Source organism: Anser anser, assembly GCF_964211835.1.
Source record: "Anser anser genome assembly, chromosome: 3".
In the NCBI taxonomy this organism is placed as follows: Eukaryota; Metazoa; Chordata; class Aves; order Anseriformes; family Anatidae; genus Anser; species Anser anser.
This window is the reverse complement of record NC_139722.1, coordinates 95,566,056-95,577,378: the sequence shown is the minus strand read 5'-3', so window position 1 is coordinate 95,577,378 and position 11,323 is coordinate 95,566,056. Positions and strand designations below refer to the sequence as shown.

The 11,323-nt window shown below is 37.9% G+C and overlaps 2 protein-coding genes across 3 annotated transcripts in view; one reads left to right on the top strand and one right to left on the bottom strand.

The window, feature by feature from the left end:
- LOC310896494 (uncharacterized protein) overlaps window positions 1-5,033 on the top strand; it is a 175,842-nt gene extending 170,809 nt beyond the window's left edge. Inside the window, exon 5 of the transcript XR_014581538.1 lies at window positions 65-5,033. The gene's annotated coding sequence lies outside the window, so the exon portion shown is untranslated. The remainder of the gene's footprint in view (window positions 1-64) is intronic.
- LOC310896496 (uncharacterized protein) overlaps window positions 1-11,323 on the bottom strand; it is a 236,864-nt gene that overhangs the window by 35,689 nt on the left and 189,852 nt on the right. Inside the window, exon 5 of one of the 2 annotated variants that reach the window (XR_014581550.1) lies at window positions 10,326-10,490. The exons of the other annotated variant lie outside the window; for it this stretch is intronic. The gene's annotated coding sequence lies outside the window, so the exon portion shown is untranslated. The remainder of the gene's footprint in view (window positions 1-10,325; window positions 10,491-11,323) is intronic. 2 annotated transcript variants of the gene reach the window in all.

The following is an 11,323-nucleotide window of genomic DNA, read 5'->3' as shown; positions in this document are numbered from 1 at the left end:
AATCACCACTGGGCAGAGTTATGCCATTTAATGCAGTCTTTTTATGTGGTCTCCTTGCAAACAGAACTGGACAATAGTGCTTGAGTCTTTGAAGATGTTGAAAACAAGAAATCAACCCCCAAGTTCTAGCAGTACCACTACAGGACAAAGGGTGAACTGAAGTCTCAAGAGGTATCACTGTTTCACTCCCTCCGTAACCTATCACACTCCCCTGGCATTACAGGAGGGGATGCTGAGACCTTTCTGTAAAGCAGCTCCTTCTCAGTGTGAGGTTTGCAGTAAAGTTTGCAGTGCAACATGGTCTATACAATGCAATGATTTTGCTTTGTTTTCTGTCTTTCCTTTAACTCCTTATTCATACTTATTTGAAATCTCACCAAACAATCTTAAATAAATAAATAAATAAATAAAACAAAAACAACAAAGCAAACAAACAAATAAAGAGTAATGCTTAATTTGAAAGTCTGTTCTTATAAAAATGCTATATTTACTAGATAGACTTCAGTCCAAAAAGGAACAACTATCTGAAGGAAAGAGTCAACTCAAGGCAAAAATCTTTTGATTCCTCAAGTTATTTCAGTAAACAATTTGTTACAGTCTAGAACACTCTGGTCTAAACCTAATCACTTATGAATCTCAGATGAGCCTGACATTCAGGGAGTGTAACCCAGTTCTTTACTTTCTGTTGGTTCATGCACAGAATTGAACTGTTCCAAATTTATCCTGTGTGAAAGCAGAACTGAGCCCAGAGATTATTTGTTCCTTATTCTTCCACAGACTTCCTGTATGAATTTGGTAAATTGTTTAAAGTCTATTCCTGTGTTTGTGGACCTCATTGGATCAAATGTCTAAGTTTTCCATTGCCCTCTTCGGCCTGGACTGTAGACTGTCTGGACTATGGACTGCCTTTTCTAATAAATCGCTATACAACATCTAGCACAATGGAGTGTGACTGTTTGTCTGGAGATCTTAATGTGAAAGGATCTAATATAATGCAAACATTAGGAGGCGTAATGCCGTGTCGTACCATATCAATGACTGGAGCTAAACAGAGTCACCCTACAGCACTCTCTATGGAGAGACTTCAGAGACCCTGCAATAAAGAGGAATACAGAAGTGCAGAGTAGTCTTAGGTTTTCCAGAGCAACAGGTTTATTCCTTCTATCCTTAAAAAGCCAGTAAGCAGGATGAATAGGATGAAGGCCATAAGGTATGAATGTCCTTTTTAATTGGAAAACATGCAGTAAAGTAGCTGTCCCTTTAGAATCAAAGACACTATTAAAAATGAAAGATATTATTACAATTATTGTAAGGTTTTATTAGTAATATTTACCAATATCCCTTCTCACTAGGGAAATTGCTGTAAATACCCAGCTGACTTACAAACAACTACATTGTTCTTAACATCACATGGCTGACAAGGCACTACCTTTTGCTACTCTTTTTTTAATCTGTTCTATCTTATGCCATTAAGCCTAGGCTGTAGAAAATATTTTTTCAAGCAACGATGTATCATGTCCTCTGATATATGACTGAGGTAACAGCAGAGCTGCCAAGATTAGGGAATATTTACCTTTGTAAAATAAACAAACAAACAAATAAATAATTAGGTTCCACTTATCCATTCCCCAAACTGTTTATTTTAAAGGCCTAAATAAACATGAAACTCTTGTCTCCAGAAAGTCTGAGATATAGTAATACTCTATGTCTAACACACACTCACATACACACACACCGTCCCATCAGTAGGCTATATTTGGTAGAATTATGCCTCTGGGTTAATGTTAGTCATTCTACAAAAAAAGGGAAAAACACAAATTAAGGGAAAACTGCTAGACAGTAGAGCCCCGGGGAGAGCCTAAAATCAAAATAAAACAGTATTTTTAAAATAAATTGCATTTTGAAACCTTTAAAATTTCCTTTCTCGGACAGACAGACTTGGTATCATCAAGGTGCTAACGTACAAATGTCTGAGGAAGAAATACATTCTTAATGACTATTTTCACCTTCCAGAAGTGCAAAGCCATAGCTGGATTTTACTTCTAGCTATTTCTCTTTTGCTAATGTGAGGATTGTTGCTGAACATCCCTGTGCTCCAGGGACCTTCTCACTACTGAGATTTTTCAGGTTGGCAGTTGTTTTGCAAGGAGATTGTACTGTGTCACGTCTGCACTTTTTTCTTTTAGAGTGTAGAGATTATAAGGCAGCATCATGAAATGACATTCTTCTGGATCAGAATGAAACCTATCCTTTCCCTTTCCATGCTTTGTCTTTCCGTTCCTCCCAATCATAGGACTAGAGGATAATTCAGGTCTCTAGTCCAACCTCCTGCTCAAAGTAGGCTCAGTTGTGAGGTCTGAGCAGGTTGCTCAGGGCTTTATCCAGACAAAGACTCGAAACCTCCAAGGTCAGAGACTGCACAGCCTCTCTGGGTGACCTGTTGCTCTAACACAATATTGGAAAAAAAGATTTACCTTAATTCTAGCCTGAATATTTCTGGTTTCAACCTACACCCAGTGGTTCTCATTCTGACGCCATGCACCACTCTGTGTCTGGCACCATCCTCTCAGTAAACCTGGTAAGCACAACCACTGGGGTATTGCTGTTGGTTGCCCCTGAAGCTCTCTCTTCTCCAGGTTGAAGGAGTCCAATTCCTTCAGCTTCTCTTCCCACAGTGAGTGCTCCAGCTCCCCACCACTGATTGCAGTGGCCGTCTGCTGAACGTACTACAATTTATCAATATCTTTTCTGTTCTGAGAGCAACAAAACTGGACTCAGTATTGTAGATGTAGTCTCCCAAGTGCCAAGTAAAGGACTTCTTTCACCTCCTTTGATCTGTTAGCTATGCTTGTGATGATACAGTCCAGGACAGTCTGGGTCTCCTTTGCTTCCAAGGCATACTGCTGGCTTCTGTCTACCTTGCTGTCGAGACCTCCAAGCCCTCTCCTGCAGAGCTGCTCCTCAACCAGTCAGTCCCTAGCCTGTACTGCTGCAGGAGTTTATTTGCTTCTAGATGTAGGACTTGGCATTGCTCCTTGCAAGGACAAAAGGTTTCAGAAGATTCCCATGGGCCTATTCATCCAGTTTGTCTAGGTCTGTCTGGATGGCAGCTCCACCCTAGACTTTATTGGCTGTTCATCTCTGATGTCATTTGCAAACTCAATGAAGCATGCACTCACCACCTTTAGCAAGTTTTTGATAAAGATGCTAAATAGGTCAGCTCCTGGATAGACCCCTGCTGTACTCATCATCAGCCTCCAGATAGAGTTAACCCATTATTCACTTCCTTCTAAGGCTGATTCTTCAACTACATTTTTATCCATCTAGTCATCCACTTATCAAGACTATACTGCAATAACTTAGAAACAAGAATAACAGCTGTTCTCCTTTCATCCATAAATCCAGTCTTTCTTCTACTTCCTCACCCTTAGGCATTGGTGTGTAACACAGTTCCAATACAGTATCACCCATGTTGGCCTTTCCTTTGATTCTGACCCATATACTATCAATGAGATTGTCATCCATCCCATAGAGAAGCTCCATACATCCAAGATCCTACTTTTCATGAAGGGTGATCTCCATACCATCCCCACCATGCACCATTGTCTTCCCTGTGTGTCTGTACCAAATAGCGTGTATCTGTTTGTCACAACACCCATGTGACCTGTCCCACCACATCACAGTTACCCCAGTGATATTGCAATTTTATGACCATGAGTGGAATTCTAGCTCCTACTTTTTCCCTTGGCTGCATGCATTTGCATACACACCCTGGGGACGGGCCTCATTTTACCCTGTGCCATCACTCCCAAGGTCTCTCCTGAGGACACCACCCTGATGTCACACTAATGAGCAAGCTCATCAGTAAAACTGAAGGAAGGTGACTAAAGGAAGGATAAGATAGATGACACAGATATAGATGTTATAGATGATATAGATAGATATGGTAGGTACAGATTTAGTTAGGTATGTGTGTAATGTAACACCTGAACACCCATTCAGCTGTACATCAAAGCCTAACATGGATGAATCCCTCTGAATGTGCTGGTACTGTGGAACATGCTGAGTACAGACAATGGAAAGCTGCACAGCAAAACATACAAAATGAGGCTGATATCTTTATGAATGGTTCTCCAGTTAACAGATGTTTTTTGAATAATACTAATCTCTATGCTCCCTAAAGTAAAACCACCTGTTAGACAGTTTGGTTGATAGGACATAGAATCTCTTTTAAATCATAAATATAAAGCAGACATCTTCATGATATTTTACCACTGCAGGCTTTTTTTGTTACTTTCCTCTTTCCTACCATGCAAATTCCACAAAGGCCACTGATAAATACTCCTTTCCTAATTAAAAGGCTAACCATTCCAATGTCATTAACTATGACAGTTTTGTCCATGTTTTAAAATATTACTAACATTAATATTGTTAAAAATGCATAACTATTGATGCATTGTAAATATTGCGGTTTTCTAAAAAATACCTGCTAAAATAAACATCTAAAATGTTGTCAGCATGTCTGTAAATGTACCTCATTGGTCCATATCCTCAGTTTTGTATTTAATGATGTATTCAATCTTTATGCATTTATTTCTTTCACAGGCAGCTGTATTAGGCTTCAGGGTAGGTTTGCGCACAAGGCTTGGCAGGCACTGTAAGCATAATGTGATCCATTAACAGTATTACCTTAAAATATTTTAAAGGATAGTCATATGTTATCAGATAAAAACAGAGGCCAGCTCCTGACACTTAAATGAAATGTGTCATTAACAAAAGTTAGTGATCAGCTAAATGTAGTTATTCTGCACTTGGGACAGAGAAATGGAATTGAAATGGAAGAAAATGAGGTACTAACAGATGATCTTTTGAAGCCATACCCTCCTTCTGGTTTTATGAAGTGTAAATACTAGGCACTCATCAGAACTAAACATATAGTGGTAGCTCATTGCAGTTTGAGAGTATAACCTGCCTTTTCTACACTAAAATCACAACACAAACATAAAAACTTTGCAGGCAGTGATATGGCTTGAAATCTTCCATCTGAAGAAAAGTATTTACTACCTTTTCTTGCTTTATACTTTACAATGCTCTTGAAGGCTAAAAAAAAAAATAAAAAATAAAATAAAAAAACTGAAATTATTCTATTTTATGTCTATCTCTCCTTACCATTCTTGTAATTAAGTCACTAAAATTAACTCTACAAGTAAACTTCAAAACCAGAGAATATAAGCAATATGAATAATGTATTGCTCATAACTTAAATTGAGTACATCTATACTTATCCCTGGAGAAAATGTGAAGGAAGAATAAGAAAATCTCACAGCAGCCAAGTTCACTATTAATGGAATTAAAATTGTCATCAGGCATATTAGATTCATACTTGTATTTCTGAGTTTCTGCCATTCCAGAAGAATGACTACAAACTGAAAGTTAGGCCTTATTGAAGCATTTATCCCCTTCATGTGAACGAACACCATTCAGTATCATTGCAGAGTGGTATGAATGCCAAGTGCTTTTAATGTTTTCTACACCATTTCTTATTAATTTGCCACCAAAGCAATAGCTATCCCCATTCAGCCTCATCATCTGAAAAGAAAGAGCCAAAGGAATTCCTTAGCCTACCTAGGAAATGGGTGTGAATGGCACAGTCAGTTGTGTCTGATTTTCTACTGCTTTTGTGGGCACTTGGACTAGTTTATAATCCACCTCAGCGGTATTAGCAGATACACAGGAATGTCACTCTGAACATGTGTACATTGATAAACTAGAGCTAATAATCACTTAGTATTTGTCCATGAAACTTTCAAGGATATCATTAAATCGTTATTTCCTCTAATCATCAATCAGTTGGTTTTGTTTTTACAAATAGAGTATTTAAAAAATTTAGAATCTGAAGTATTATTTATTATCCACCTTAAATTATAAATTTAGCCTGTTCCACACAATTTATCCTGTGCTCAAGTGAGGCCACAGATCAAGGTGATTCAGATAGCTCAGTTACCATGGACATCTTCCTTGCTATGTCAGAGAAAATTGCTTAGATGCATTCTTCATGTAGACATACATTGTCTGCTGGCCATAAGCACAGTCCAGTCAGACCCTGCAGACAAAACTGTCCTCACCTTGATACTTGACTCTTCCAAGGCTTCATCCTTCCTTTGCATAAGGAATGACTAGTGGTATGACTTTCCCACATCCCTTCTGCATTTTTTTATTTTGTATGAGAAATGAAAAATTTCAGACACAAAGCCCTGGAGTTCTTTTCTGGGACAAAGGTAAAAGCTGTCATGATCAAGAAAAAGTAATTGAAGCATTTTAATATGGAAAAAAAAAAAAAAAAAAGAATACCGAGTCGAGAAAGAAGAGTACAAGAGGAAGAAAATACTGCTGCTGATTACATTTATTGGTAATAAGGAATATATGAAAAATTCAAGAGAACACAGCATTCATGGCAAGTCAGGCATCAGCATGGACACGAGATTGTATAGAGAACGCTCAGAAGTGAGATGAATTATAGGGAGAAAAAAGAAAAATATATCCTTGGTTATTTACAAATATTAAGGTTATTTCCTATAATCCAAAACACAAAAGGAAAATTACTTAGAATTAAAATGCTTTCTAAAAATTATCAAGATGTGGGGATTACTGAAACATTTCAGTGCCTATTCCAATCACACAACAACAGGGTTCTTGGAACAAAAACTGCCATCTCATATATCATATAACTGTCAGCACAGTGAGGTACCAATTCTGACCATTGTGCATGATTACAGTATAAATAGATAATGATAAAAATGGTAACAGGCATTGTTAGAAGCCAATTCTGAAATTCTTTCCACTCCTACTTTGTAAACTAGAACCTTGGACGTGCAACGTAGAAGTGGGAAACAGCAGCGAAATTTTGGTAGTTTGCCATTATTATCTTCTCTATTCATCATAAGTGGAATATATAGAAGTCCTCCCTGACTGCAGACCACACGTGTTGTATTCTGATCTTGCTAGGACTCATTATTTTCTTCCAAATAAGGAGGATTATTTAGGATGTTCAGTTGCTGGGAACCATTATAAAATGCCCATATACGATATTCATGCTGCCTAGCTGAGTTGCTTCTGTTATATCATGTATTTTCTTATTAACAGTTAGAATGTAATTTTTTACATCTTTAAGGATCTTAACTTTAATGATCTTACACTTTTTGGAGACTCCAGTAAAAGATGAATAGAAGTCTGGCTTAAAACTTACAAGCTGAACTGTTACCCATGCTGTCTCCCCAGCACTTTTCAGCTCCTACTGTCCTTTTGACTAGAAAGCGATATAGGTATTATACCATTAATATGACTGTCATTCTTCAGCTCCTGCACATCTTTGATATTACATTGTTATTCGTAAGGTCTCTGTCTTAAGGACCATCTTGTGGTATTTCCAAGTTGCAGTAGTAATCCATGAAACTCCAAAGCATACCCTCTGACTGAAGGCCAAAGGCTGAAGTCAGAAAATTGTATATTGTTTATTGTCCACCAGTAACTGTTTTTCTTTAATGACTTCAGTTTTCATGAACTTTAATACTGAGTTTTATGCCAGAAGTTAGAAGAAACCATCAAAAAATTGGCACAAAAGACCAGTTTCGTCAATGAACTAGCACAAAAGATATGGAAATAGAAAATATTAGGAAAGATAAAAGCCTTCTTCCCCAAATAATGTCTGTATTTCCAATTAGAGTGCTTCACCCTCTTCTAAACCTTTTTGTAACACCAAATTAAACACTTTTCAGTCAGCCTTTGCCTGACCCTAAGACAGATGCTTTTTAGCACGGATGTGGTGCCTTTTCCATATGCAGCTTGAAAAGCTTTTAACAAACATTGTAATTACAAAGCTATGTAAATGTGAGATGGGATTACTGGTAATAATACATTAAGGTCTTAATTTGTCTTTTTTTATGGTCTTTTCAGGGAAAAAGGAACTTGATAGGCTGTTTTATACAAAAAAAGGGGGGGGGGGGGGCAACAAAGAGATTGACTGCTGTTCCTTATCTGAAGATTGAGTTTCAAGTACTAAACAGACCAAAGATTAAAAGAAAGGCTTGAGAATAAAACAGAATTTAAATTTTCCTTCTATCTTCCAAAAATTCTCTATGCAATTTTATTATTTTTACACTCTCATTAGTAGGAGATGGAATAAATAGATTATAAAAAACATAATCATGTAGATTTCCAGACTTCTTAATAAGTTTTGAGCTTCTTTTATTCTATTCTAGTAAAACAAATTCGTTCATTATTTCTGGCCTTAAACGTGTCTCATATACATTTTGCCTCTCAAGCATTTTAAAATATGAGCTGATGAGACATTTGTGGTGTTGATATGTTCATACCATTTAAGCAAAGTACATGTCCTTCAAACTAGCCCATGTTGTATCTGTGCATGACCATGTAGATGTGAAGCCAGTAGCCAATCTCTGCAGAATATAATATTACAGGGACAACTAACAGATACATAGTGTTCCCAGCCTGTGTTGTGAACTTTGTGAAAAACAACTTTGAAAAACTGCTTCTTCCATTCCTGCCTCCCAGGAAATTTACCATTAGCATCTTTAGGAATCTTTGACAAGGAAAAACTTGGCTCTCACTGATCTTGTTTAAATGTCAAAAAAAAATAGAAAGTATATATACTCCTCTTCCTTATCTCCATAGCATTAATCAGGAATATGTGTGGATGATTTGGAATTGCTGTAGTATGTTTGGAATGAAGGATGAAATGGAAGTGCATGTCCTGTGCACAGAAAATCAGGCCTTTCACTGTTGTGTGTGTGTGGAAATCAAACTGCCAGTATCTGGCCTGAAAAAAAAAAATCCATCCCACAACAGAATGACTGTTTAAATGGGGCTCAGCGTTATGAATATTTCTCATTGCTCATCAGTGATTCAGGAAGTGCCTTTCTACTATTAAAAATCTGTCCATGATTTTAATGAGACAGAAGTTAGTTCAGTAAATTCCAGCTGCGTTTTTTCTTCAACCTGTGGAGTGTTGCTGAATAGCAGAGAAAGTATAGGGTCTCTGCAGCTGAACTCTTTTTTTTTATATATATATATATACAATGAATTATTCCCTCTCTCTTCCTTTCCCTTTCCCTATGACATGAGACAGCACGCCTATCAGCATAAAGTAGCAGAGAAAATGTTGCTGGCGGTGGGAGATGTGGAGAGAACCACAGATGTACAGCACTGTAGCAGCGGTGTCAGTATCATGACTCCAATCAACTGTTCCTTCCTAACATACACCCCCCCCTTCCCTTTTTTTCCCTGTGTTGTTCTTGGGCCAGCAGCTATGTGTAAACAGGATGTGGGAGCTGTACTGAAATGTATTCAAGTCCTGTACACCTCCGTCCTCACCTCTGGCTGCAGTGTGCATCCTGCCTGGAACATCTGCTTTGGATAAATATAGGGAGAAATCAAGCGGAGCAGAGAGGGCACTGCTTGGAGTTCTTCAGCTTGATTTCTCTTGTCTTTATTTTTCAACATTTTAAAATATGGAAAAAACATTTTACTTCTAACTGCAAGTCAGGTTTCCTGAAAATCACCGCTGAATGTTTGTGTATAGCATACAGGCATATATTTACTAAGTAAGTGGAAGATATTCTAAACCCACTAAGAATAATAAAGCTTACTGTTTGTTTACTTACTAGTTCTAATGATGCTAAGCTAACATGCACATTCATACCCTGTGGACACCCTTTACATAACATGAGATGGATGAGTACAGTTGGCAGTGCAGTTTTTAAAAAATTGCCCCTGGTAATCCAGCTAAAATAGATCATAGGGCTTTATAGCACATTTGTACAAAAAGGATTTCATTACAGCTTGAAAACTGAAAGCCAGAATCATGGAAATGTTTCCTACTTTTTAGTAGGCTCCACTTGAGGCAGTCTGGGAGATCCTCACCAAATGTCACACGGGCTGACAGCCCCCTGCATTGCCTGCCCCAGCTGCTCTGCTCTCTGCAGCGCTGCGCGGCTCCCACAGGAGAGGTGGCAGGGTGGCTATGTGACTGCCAGCTCAGAATGGGACATCTCTGAACATGACAGCAAGCCTTTATTTAGACATCCTGGGAACTCTCATCTAAAGAGGCAACCTTGAGCAGGTAGCCCAGAGCCTTATGCAGTCAGTGTCCCTCTCCTTGGCAGAATTTAGGCATGTTGATCTATGGCCACCACAGATGCCTAGGTAGACACTCTGATTTTTAATGTCAAATCTACTGATGTGGAAAAAAACAAAAAAAGAACATTAAAATACTTTGAAAACATTCAATAAAGTTAAATAATCCTTACCTTTTCCAAGAGTAATAGAGAGGACTCCTAGAAATGCCTGCATGGCCATATTTGCAGATCCACATGGGCATGTTCACTCAGCAGGTTGGTACCAGTCCCAGTAAGAGTGCTCATCAGGCTACAGCTGTCACTGAGGAAGGTGTAAAGGTGCATCTTGATTTACACCTGAGAAAGCAAAGGGAACTCCTTTCACTTGCTACTTGTCACCAACTCTCCTTCTCTTTTGGCCTGACCTCTAATCTTTTGTGTTGTGCCATCCGCAGAGAAAAATAAATCAGTTCTGTCCACAGTCCCAAGGAGGCTTTAAGCTGGCACTGCCTCTACACACCTCTACAAACACTAACAAATCTCCATTTCCACTTGGACTGACTTATAGATATTAGAAAATAGATATTTTCAGAGATAATAAAGGATGGCTAGTGTATTTAACAGACTTTTGAATTAAGCCTCCATTTAACTTAGCACACATTTCTTGGGCATTTACTGTCTAAAGCTCTTGTACAAGCAGTTTGGTCAATTCATCTGATCAAACTCAGCCATCTGCAATGTCACCAGTTACATCTAGATTAACTGTCTGTCCTGGCTTTACAGTGAATGGAAAGAAATAGCACTTCAGGCAAAATGTTCATCTCCTGTTAAAGCAGATCTCTAATAAGTCCACTGAACATCCAATTAGTCTATCCTCAGGTTGCCTGTTCTCTCCACAGGCAAAAGCTAGTCCTATGTAGCTACATATGAAATCTTTTAAAATATATGTGATAGATATCACACTTTATGAAATATTATCAAAATTTTGAGTAAAAGAAACATTCTTAAATAAAGGAAATAAACACAACAGTTAATAATGTGTTTCTTTGTACCCTGGGCTCACAAGCAATCTTATAGGTGTTTTTGTGATCTTGTTGTTGTTATCATTATATGTTATTTGGTATTGCTTTTAATGTTATCTTCTGGCAAAGAAAAAACAGCCACTGAATAAAAAACCCACTGTTAGAATT